This window comes from Lactuca serriola, chromosome 8, assembly GCF_051521515.1.
Source record: "Lactuca serriola cultivar US96UC23 chromosome 8, Lser_US96UC23_V15, whole genome shotgun sequence".
Lineage (NCBI taxonomy): Eukaryota > Viridiplantae > Streptophyta > Magnoliopsida > Asterales > Asteraceae > Lactuca > Lactuca serriola.
This window is the reverse complement of record NC_136415.1, coordinates 205,431,599-205,442,740: the sequence shown is the minus strand read 5'-3', so window position 1 is coordinate 205,442,740 and position 11,142 is coordinate 205,431,599.

Sequence of the window (11,142 nt, the reverse complement as noted above, 5' to 3'; positions counted from 1 at the left end):
TGTTAAGTCGAGCAATCGATTAGTGTTTTGTGATCAATTCAATTGATCAAATTCTCTATTTCATCAAGTTTTTCAAGCTTTCTAAAAATTTCTGTGTTCATCAATGGCTAACTTCAACATGAATACAATGACTTTCTTCTCTCACTTGCTTGGTTCCTCAACTAAAATTCCGATGTTAGTTCCAGAATACTATGATCAGTGGGCTGATAGAATGGAAGATTACTTAAATGGAATTGATGAAGAACTTTGGAATTATATCGATGGAACAGTGCAAGCTCCTGCTAATGTTCAACCAATTGGACCATCTACTGCATCTGCTGAAGTTGCTGATCAACAAAAACGGTTGAAGAATAATGAAAAGAGGTGCATGAGGGAACTAAGAGGTGCTCTTCCTCCTGTGGTTTATAATTACATTCGTAGTTGTACAATAGCAAAGGAGATCTGGAACACTCTAAAAGAGAAGTATCAAGGAAGCGAAAAGACGAAGATTAACTCTATGAAGCAATGTCTAGTTGAACTGAAGGAATTCAGACAAAAGGATGTTGAAACTATTGAAAATTACTATGATCGTCTGAATGAGCTTATGTTTCGCTGCAATAGGTATGGAATCACTAGGTCTCTCATAGAGTTCAATTTAACTTTCATTATGGGTCTTCGCAAGGAATGGCGAAGTGTGAGCATGATGATTAAGAATCAACAGAGTTTTGATACAACTAAATTGAATGATCTCTACAATCAATTGAAAACACATGAATGTGAGGTTTCAGAAATGTATGAAGAATCAAAACAAATTATTGGAGGTCCTTTGGCTCTTGTTTCAAAGGTATCAGAAACCGATGATAATGAAAAAGTTGGTTCAGATGAAGAAGGATTTTTGATGAACTCTGATGATGAAGCTGTGGCATTCTATTCAAACAACAGAGTTAAGAAGTTTTTCAAAAAGCCTTTTAATCCAAAAGGAAAGGCTAGTGATGTGAAAAATGCAGTCACAAGAACTGGAGGGGAGGAGAGGAAGAAATTGGAGAAAGCTGATGAGAAACAAAAAGATGCGAAAGAAGAGAAGAAGTTGAAAGGTGATTCAGGAATTTACTGTCATTACTGCAATGGTGCGAATCACTTCGCAGCCGATTGCATGTTGCGAAAGAAAGAAGAGAAGAAGGACACAGTTAAAGATGAAGCATACTACTCTGAACAGATTGAAGAGATATGTGCTAAGACCAAAGGAGTGTCTTTGGTTGCGAAGGGTCAATCTGCTGATGAAGAGAGTGGAACATATCAGATCTGGTCTTCAGGATCTGATGACGAGGAAATGAGGCATCCCACACATGGAGCAATGTTCGCAAGTTTTGAAGATTGCGAAGAGGACATTTCAGGGAGATGCTTCGTATCTAAATCCACGAACAAATCACCCATGACAACCAAGGTACGTGCAATACATGAATCTTTTAATATTCCTTGTAACGCATGTGTTTCCGGGCTTGCCATTTGTAGCAATATAATAGTCTAAGTTAACCTCTGTAACCCGTTTTGAAATAATAAAGATTGTATTATTTGAGTATTATGTGTTTTGTGCTTAATTGCTTAATTATGTGGTTTGATTAATTAAGAATAAAAATAAGCGTCAAAATTTAAGTGTAAAATAAACTTAATATCTTTGATCTATGTTGTAGTAGTTGAAACGAGGTTTCCGAATATATATAGAACGCCCAAATCTGACTTCGTATGAGGAAGTTATGATTTATCGAAGTTCCGGCTTAACGGTGTGCAGCCCGAAATACTCGATTTGAGATCGAGCGGTTTTTAGCCGAAGCAATCTAAACGAGGATCGAAGGTCTCGTTGTTGGTATCAAAGCGATAAAAAGTTAGGCGAGAACGGACGTCAAACGAAGAAGTTATGAATTTATAACGAAGTTTTTCTGTCGCGGCCTATTAAAAATAAATAATAAAAATAAATTCGAAATTAGCCGACGGAGGCTAAAGGAAAGTTGTAGAGCATAGTCTCACCTTCGCGTGGATATAAAGAACGTCGAAAACGGAGTTCGTATGAAGAAGATATGAATTTCCGAAGTTTATTTAATATTTTGTATTTAAATTTAATTGGAAATTCGGAAGCATTATCCGAAGGAGTCACCGATCTGATCCGAGGTACGCCCCGCGTACTCCGAGGGATGTCGACACTTGCACTCGAGCACTTCGGATACGTAAGCAATGACGTTTTGGGCAGTACGCCCCGCGTACTCCGAGGCTCCAGCCTCCTATAAATAGGATGCGAGGGTTCCGGGTATTTTTGCCAATTCCCTCTCATTTTCGTGTCGAAGCTCTGCGCAAAACCCCCCGAAGCTATCCCGAAGCCCCGGTATCATACTCTAGCCCCGAGGCAAGTCCCGAGATCCCGAAGATCCCGAGAAGTGCAGTTCCCGAGTCGAAGCTCTGCCCGCGAGAAGTTTGATTTTCGAGGAGATCTTCCAGATCTGCTGAGGAATACTACTTCTATAAGCCGTAGTGCTGTCCGATCATCTTCTGATCAAGTGAGTATGTAGTTATTTTCTTCCAAATACAATAATACGAAGTATTATATATAAAATACGTGCTATGTGTATATATTTGGTTGTGTTATGTGTGAATGAGTATTCACTCTCTTCTATCTTATAGATCTGCTTATTTCTTTATGAGATATGTGTTATGTGTGTGTGTGCCTCATCTGTTATGTGATATATGTGTTGATTAAAGCATGCTATACAAGTTTTAAACCATGTATACAAATGTATATTTTTATCTACTAATATGTTGGGTAGAACATGGGTAGACAGTTAGTGTGTAATAAACAGATGAGAGGCCTCGTTGTTGTTTGATTGAGTCATCTAGCGGAGTTTAGATGACGACCACTGGCTATTCTAGACAGTCTTGTGGAAACATTAGCAGGTTTGCCACCTGTAGGTGTTAATGAACTTGGGTGTTCATTCGCTGTACTCCATCCCCCTCATGGTTGCCTTATTTGACTTATATTGCTGAGGTACCCCCGAAGCATGTGTTGTCGCCCCGATGAAATATTCTTAGACTAGGTCCCTTATGTTAGTTGTTTTAGGGACATTAAAGTGAGAATAACGGGAATGGGTAATTGGGTTATTGTTGGTTGGTGAAAATTAAATATGATATTTATTGTGGGTTGAAAACCCTATATGCTCACCAGGCTCCCAAGCCTGACCCACTCAGTTTTAAATTGTATTACAGGTAGTGGCGGAAGGGCATGAGATGGATGAACCATCAAGTTGTTTTGTTTACAAGTCTGCTTATGTTTATATTTGTTATATGACTTGTAATGTATTCGTTTATGCTTATTGGTCTGTATCGGAACATGACACCCCGAGTTTTGATTATAATGAAAATACATTTCTTTTATGAAATGCTTCGGTAAACAATGTTTTATCATGTTTTGTTTTTGGGAACAAATTCCGCAACTCTTTCAAATCAAAAGGATTTACTCTGAAAATATTTAAAAGCATAAATGAAAATCGGTCTTTTCTGGCCGAGATTTTGGGGATGTCACATTCCTTTATCTGCTTATGATGCTGAAATTGTTTCATTTGATGATACGGTGGCTTATTTTGATTCTGTTATTGTGTCTGCTAGTACTGAAGCTCAAAAATTAAATTTTCAACTAGGTGAGACACGGAGAGAATTAGAAATAAAGAGGAGCATAGTAGAAAAACTTGAAATGCAGATCAAAAATATAGATTGTGATAGGAATAATCTTACAAATGATGTTAGGTTGTTACTAGCACAAAGGAACATATATTGTAATTCTGCCAAACAATTGTATGCAAAATTAACTGCTTTACATCATTCTTCTGACATTAGCAAAGAACAACATAGGAAACTTTTACCTTTTCTTGAGTATGAACGTGAAAAAGTTGATGTTGTTTCTTATGATTGTGAAAGTACAATTGCTCAATTTGACAAAATACCTGATGATAGATATCCATACGGTATTGTCAAAATTGATGAATTTCTGAATGCTGATGAGTTGGTTAACATTGTCAATGAAAGCTTGACAAAGAGTGAACAAGTGAAAATCTTAAAGAAAACAGAAAATTCAACTCTTGCCTCACAATTCAATTATGCTGATATTGATGAAAATTCAGATAATGTGAGTGAAATCAGTGAGATACAAGAGGAAGAAGAGGTTGATTGTTCTCAATTGTCAATCATTAATATCACATCTAAGATCAAAGGTAAAGAAATAATAGTTGATTCGATAGTAGAGGATGAAATTGATAAACCTTCGACTTCGCAACATTGTAAGTTTGATAATGTGGGAGTTGAAAGCTGGAAATTTGATGATACTGATGAGAGCAAAGAAGAAAAGAAAGATTCAAATGAAACACCTCAACGAGTTGTGGTTGATCAAGTGTTTGAGAATACAAAAGAATTTGACAAAATTTTAAATGAAAAAGGTGCACATTATTTGGAAACCAACACTGTGGTATATCCAAATTTTGTATGCACTGATAAAACTATTTTTCCAATTCAAGTTTTTGTCACTACTGGAAATGCTGAGAAAGTTCATCCTGAATTCAACAAAATGATTGAAAAAGATAATTAAAGTCAACCACAGAAGGTTTTTTCGCAAATCAAAACACAGAAGCAAACAATTTAACTCAAAATTCTTATGTGTTTCAAAAACAAAAATCATTACAAAAATGGGTGGTTAAAGGTGAAAAACCAAACAAGATTTTTGAAAAAGTTGAAAAATCAAAGGCTGAAGTGAAATTAAATTCTCATGAATTCAAATTGATGGTTGGAAATTATTCAACAGAAAATAATGTTTCAAAAAGAAAAGCAAGAAAAACAATTTTCTGGCAAGTTGTGTCTAATGACAAACCAAGAGCTGAAAAAGAACAAATTTCAAAAACAACATCATCAAAATTTCAAAGCAAAAATATACAAACAGATTCAAGTTTTCATAAACCAATAAATTATGTTGACAAAATTCCATATGTTCGCAAATATGACAACAATCGAAAATTTGAGAACTCGAAAAAATTTGTAAATAATCAAAAGTTTCAAAATGCTGGCAAATTTACGAATACTTCATCAAGTTTGAAAAATTCAACTCAAGCAAAAGTGAAATTTTCACCAAAAAAACAAATTTTCCAAATCCTTCAGTCTCAAAACCGACCAAAGTTTCATATACAAAAGGAAAATCTGATGTAAGCACGATCAATCATTGGTTTGAAGGGAAAGGAAGAAAATATCAAAGTGGAAAGTTTTCAGAGCAACAAATCAAGAATGCATTTGATAAGTTCGCAAATAATTCTTCCACTGCTAGTTCGACATCTCATAATTCGCAAGTTCCAGTTCAAAAATGGAAACCAGTTATCAAAAATGCGAATGTTGTGAACGATAAGATTACAATCAATGGAAATCCAAAACTATTGAATGACTATATCTCAATATCTAGATCTGATGATGTTGATATAATGGATTCTGTCACAAACAAAGTGAAAACATGGTTTTTAAATTCCAAGAATTTGTTTCATTCTACTAATGATGGACCCAACAAGTCTTGGGTTCCTAAATTCTTTCAATAAATGCAGGTGATGTGTGACGAGCAATATGATACGAAATGGTATATTGATAGTGGTTGCTCTCGTCATATGACTGGAAGAAAGGAAAACTTGCGAGATTATAGAAGCTTGGAAAATGCTGGAGTAGTCAAATTTGGAAATAATCACAAGTGTCAAGTGAAAGGCTATGGGAAAGTCACAAATGGAAAATTCACTGTGAACAGAGTTGCTTATGTTGAAGGAATTCAACATAATTTGATAAGCGTGTCACACCTTGTTGTTGGTACTAGAAATCAAGTTGTATTTAATGAAGAAGGAAGTATCATTTCAAATGCGAAGTCAAATGAAATACTTCTCAAATCCAAAAGATATGGTGATATGTTTACACTGGATATCAAACCAATTGTGGGAAAACCTGCTGTGTGTTTACTATCAAAAGCATCTAATGATCTCAGCTGGCTTTGGCATACAAGATTGTCACACTTGAACTTTCGAAATATTAATAAACTTGTCACTGAAGATTTAGTTCGAGGGTTACCAGTACTAAAATTTGACAATGATTCTTTGTGTGCAGCTTGCGAACAAGGAAAACAACATCGAAAAGGTCATCCGATTGTGATAGATTCAAAAATTGTAGAACCATTGGAACTTCTTCACATTGAATTATGTGGACCGTCGACTGTTGCAACAATCAATAAAAAGCGGTATATTTTAGTTGTTGTAGATGATTTCTCTCGATTCACATGGGTGTTTTTTCTCAGGTTGAAATCTGAAGTTGCTCAGATGATGATTGATTTTATCAAAAAGATTGAACTTAGTCTAAAGAAGAATGTACGAAAAATTAAAAGTGATAATGGCTCTGAGTTTAAAATCAAACTCTTGATATTTTTCTCACAAGCAAAGGCATTTCGCATAATTTCTCATCACCATATACTCCACAACAAAATGGTGTTGTTGAAAGAAGAAATCGATCTCTATGCGAAGCAGCCAGGACCATGTTAACATATGTGAATCTACCTCAATATCTTTGGGCAGAAGCAGTGTCAACTGCATGTTTTACTCAGAATCGATCATTCATTCATCGAAGATTCAATGTTACTCCATATGAAATAATCAATAATCGGAAACCTAATGTAAAATTCTTTCATGTTTTTGGTTGCAGGTGCTTTATCATGAATCTCAAAGATAATTTGTCCAAGTTCCAAGCTAAAGCTGATGAAGGCATATTCTTAGGATATTCACAGAATTCAGTTGCATACAGAGTGCTTAATAAAAGAACAAGAAAAGTTGAAGAAACTTTCAATTTAACGTTTGATGATTACTATCTTAAACAAATGGATAGTAAATTTGAAAATAAATCAATACTTGTTGATTCAAATACTCAAATTGATAATTCTGAAATCAATGATTTTGATTATGACTTAATTTTCGGAATTCCTGACAGGGCAATTGACGCAGAAAATAATGCTCCTGATAATCAAACATCAGAATCCTCAAAAAATACTGATGATTCAACAATAAATACAACATCGATATCTTGTGAAAGTACGACTGATATTCGTATGGAAGAGTAACATACGAGCATTCATGAAGATACTCAGCCAAATCTCGAGGGGGAGAATGAACTTATGGAACATCAAGTTGAGGGGGAGCATTCACAGAATCAACAGGAACATCATTTTGAGGGGGAGCATCAAGATGAAGATCATGTTGAGGGGGAGCATGATGAAACAGAGACAATTAATCTTGATGAAAATGATGAGTTTCATGAACTAAATGATAACTTTTCTGTTGCAGGATTTGAAAATGAAGATATGTATGAAGATGCACCATTAGAATTTGATCCTAATTTTCCACCACTTGAGAAATGGACAAGAAATCATCCAAAAGAACAGGTAATTGGTAATCCACAAGATGGTGTGTTGACTAGAGCTCAAATTCGTGCGAAAAATGAGGTACTGAATGCGAACCAAGAACTATGTATGTTTAATGTCTTTATTTCGAAAATAGAGCCAAAGACAGTAAAGGATGCTATGGAACACTCAGATTGGGTTGTTTCTATGCAATCTGAACTGGCTAAATTTAAACGAAACAAGGTTTGGAGATTAGTATCTAAACCTTCTGATGTTTCAATTGTCGGATTAAAATGGATTTTTAAAAACAAAACCGACAAAGATGGCAATATTATTCGAAATAAAGCTAGACTAGTGGTTAAAGGTTATTAGCAACAAGAAGGGATAGACTATGAAGAAACATTTGCACCTGTTGCAAGACTTGAAGCAGTTCACATATTTTTAGCCATGCAGCTCACAAAGACTTTGATGTTTATCAAATGGATGTTAAATGTGCATTCTTAAATGGAGAACTAGAAGAAACAGTGTATGTTGAACAACCACCAGGATTTATAAGCAATGAACATCCTAATTATGTTTACATCCTAGATAAGGCTGTATACGGATTAAAACAAGCACCAAGAGCCTGGTACGCAACACTTACAAATTTCTTGAAACAATCTAAATTTAAACAAGGATCAGTTGACCCCATATTATTTCGCAAGAAAGTTGGGTGTCATCTAATGCTTGTTCAAATTTATGTTGATGATATTATCTTTGGCTCAACTGATCCAACATTGTCAATTGAATTTGAAAATCTAATGAAATGTCAATTTGAAATGAGCATGATGGGAAAAATTAATAATTTTCTGGGCTTAAACATAAGACAGAACAGGGATGGAATCTTAATGAATCAAGAAAAATATACGAAGAATTTGCTTGAAAAGTTTGGAATGTCTAATAGCACGAAACTTAGAGTACCAATGGCAGTAGGAACAAGACTAACTCCTTCGTTAGATGCTCCTGCTGTTGATTTAACACTTTATCGAAGCATGACAGGGTCTTTATTGTACTTAACTGCAAGTAGACCTGATATTATGTTTTCGTTTTGCAATTGTGTTAGACATCAAGCTAATCCCAGAGAACCTCATTTGACTGCAGTGAAAAATATTTTTCGCTATCTTAAGGGAACAGTTTCTTTAGGACTTTGGTATCCTACGAAAACGGGGTTTTTCATTCAAGCTTTTTCAGATTCTGATCTAGGAGGATGTACTTTGGATAGGAAAAGTACAAGTGGTGGATGTTAACTATTGGATGGGAAGTTGGTGAGTTGGCAATCAAAGAAACAAACTTGTGTGACTATATCAACCGCTGAGGCAGAATACATTGTTGCTGCTGCTTGCACTTTGCAAATTATTTGGATTCAGAGTCAACTTCGTGACTATGCAATAAACATGAAAAAGATTCCTTTGTATTGTGATTCGCAAAGTGCAATTCGCATTTGTCATAATCCAGTACAACATTCAAAGAAAAAACACATTGCTCTTCGATATCATTTTATCAAAGATCATGTGGAAGATGGGAATATTGAAATTCATTTTGTTAAAACAACTGAACAACTTGCTGATATTGTTACAAAACCACTTGATGAAAAATCATTTGTTAGAATTTTAGCAAGATTGGGGATGATTAATGCGAATTCAATTTCAAACAATCATGCCTAAAAGTCTGGTTCAACATTTATGAGTCACATTTGTTCAGAGGTTACTGTTCATTCAGAGGCTTCGCATGGCTTCGCATTCACATCTTTTCGCATCTGAGATCATAACAACTAAGGTAAGGTTTACGACTAATTTTGAATTTTTTTAAAAAACTTTTGAAAAATCAAAAATCCAAAAAGATTTTATTTTGTTATGTTCTTAATTTTGAAAAATCAAAAATCCAAAAAGATTTTATTTTGTTCTGTTTATTAATTTTGAAAAATTAAAAATCCAAAAAGATTTTATTTTGTTATGTTTTTAATTTTGAAAAATTCAAAAATCACAAAAATATTTTTGTTTTCTTTGTTCTTTAAACTTTGTGTGTTGAGAATTTAATACAGGGCTAAAATGCGAAGATGTCATACTTATGTGTTTCTACGAGAAGGTATCAAATTTCTTTTAAAAACTAGTTTGGATGTCCCTAGAAGCATGCTGCTATATGTAGACTAAAAGCCTCAACAAGACTCTATGTGTGAAAAGAAAGCCTTAATGAAATTATCACATGAAAATTTCTTCCCAAAAAGGCTTATATTCGCATAAGTCAACAGAGTTACCTTACTCTTCACAAATGAGTTAAGAGTTTTCTATTTTGTCCATTATAACAGAGGTACAATTCGATTCTTATCCAATCTTTTAAACCAAACAATTCTTACACTCCAAATTTTTGAAGAGATTTGTCCTTGAGGTCTTTGATCAAACCAATCAAAACCTAGACAAATCATAAGTCTGTGTTTATGATCTAACATCATGAGTCCGTGATGGAAGTGAAACCCAAAAATCATAAACCTTAAGGAATTGAAGGGGAACTTTGTTCCAGATTTTTACGAAACCTTTGTTTCAGTATCAAAAATTTCGAAACTTCAAATCATATTCAATTCGCATGTGTGGTCTTGATCAAATATTCACAACCAACAATGTTTGTTACCCAACAAGATCCAGAACAAATTTTCTTTTGAATATGATTTCTGTGTAAGTTTCATTCGCAAATCCTAGTCATGATAAATATTTTCACAAGCCAACTTGTCACTGACTACACTGGTCAAAAAAGTAATTTCATTTACAATTTCTCACCTTATGTTAAGGCTGATATGTAATGAAATTTCAAACCAATCCAAAATGTCTTTTAAAAGAAGCCCTTTGACACTTCTCTACAAGTATTCGATTCTAATTCACGGGAAACTACACAAGCTGTTGATTATCTCTCTTGATGATTAATGAAGCAACCTTTGCCTGGGGTTTTACTGCATTAATGTCAAATTAAATTTTTGACATCACAACATTCCAAATTTTTTGTTTCTCATCTTATTCTGTTGACACAATGCACACACGAAATCCTTGAGGTTCTGAGTAAAACCAACTCAGACTGATGATTTCGCAAATCTGGCATATGACTTCACTTTATATCCCAAAAGTGAAAGAGCCTTGACTCCATGCGAAGGGTTTTAACGGTTTAGATTCTATAACGGGAAACTTGACAGGTTGTGTACTCAAGATGGTTGGTATTCTATCCGGTTTTCAAGGAGATGTGACAGTTACTTTTTGAAACATGGTTATCTTTTGCAGTCATGATCCAATTTTCAAGATGCCACATCGGATAACATTAAATGCATCCCTCTTTAATTTAAAATCAATTTGAGTAACCTATAAAAGGGGGATCAAGAACACTATGTACGGTTACGCAAACAGAACTCTCACAAACCTCCAAAGCTTCAATCTTGATCAAACTTCATCTTTTTCAAACCCTAAAAATGGCAGCCACTCAATCCAACACTGATGAAGTTCTTTCTCAATCCCTGATGAAAATCCAAAGCACAAACTATCAAGTTGATCCAAATGTATCTTCTTATTCTGAAGGCTTGAAGATGCTTATCGTTGCCCTGAAACGATCACCTCTGTCAACTGCCATGTTTAGTTCCTTCTTTGTTCCGATGACATGGTTATCCTTGGCAGCTTCAACGGCATCATACAATCATACAGCGGATG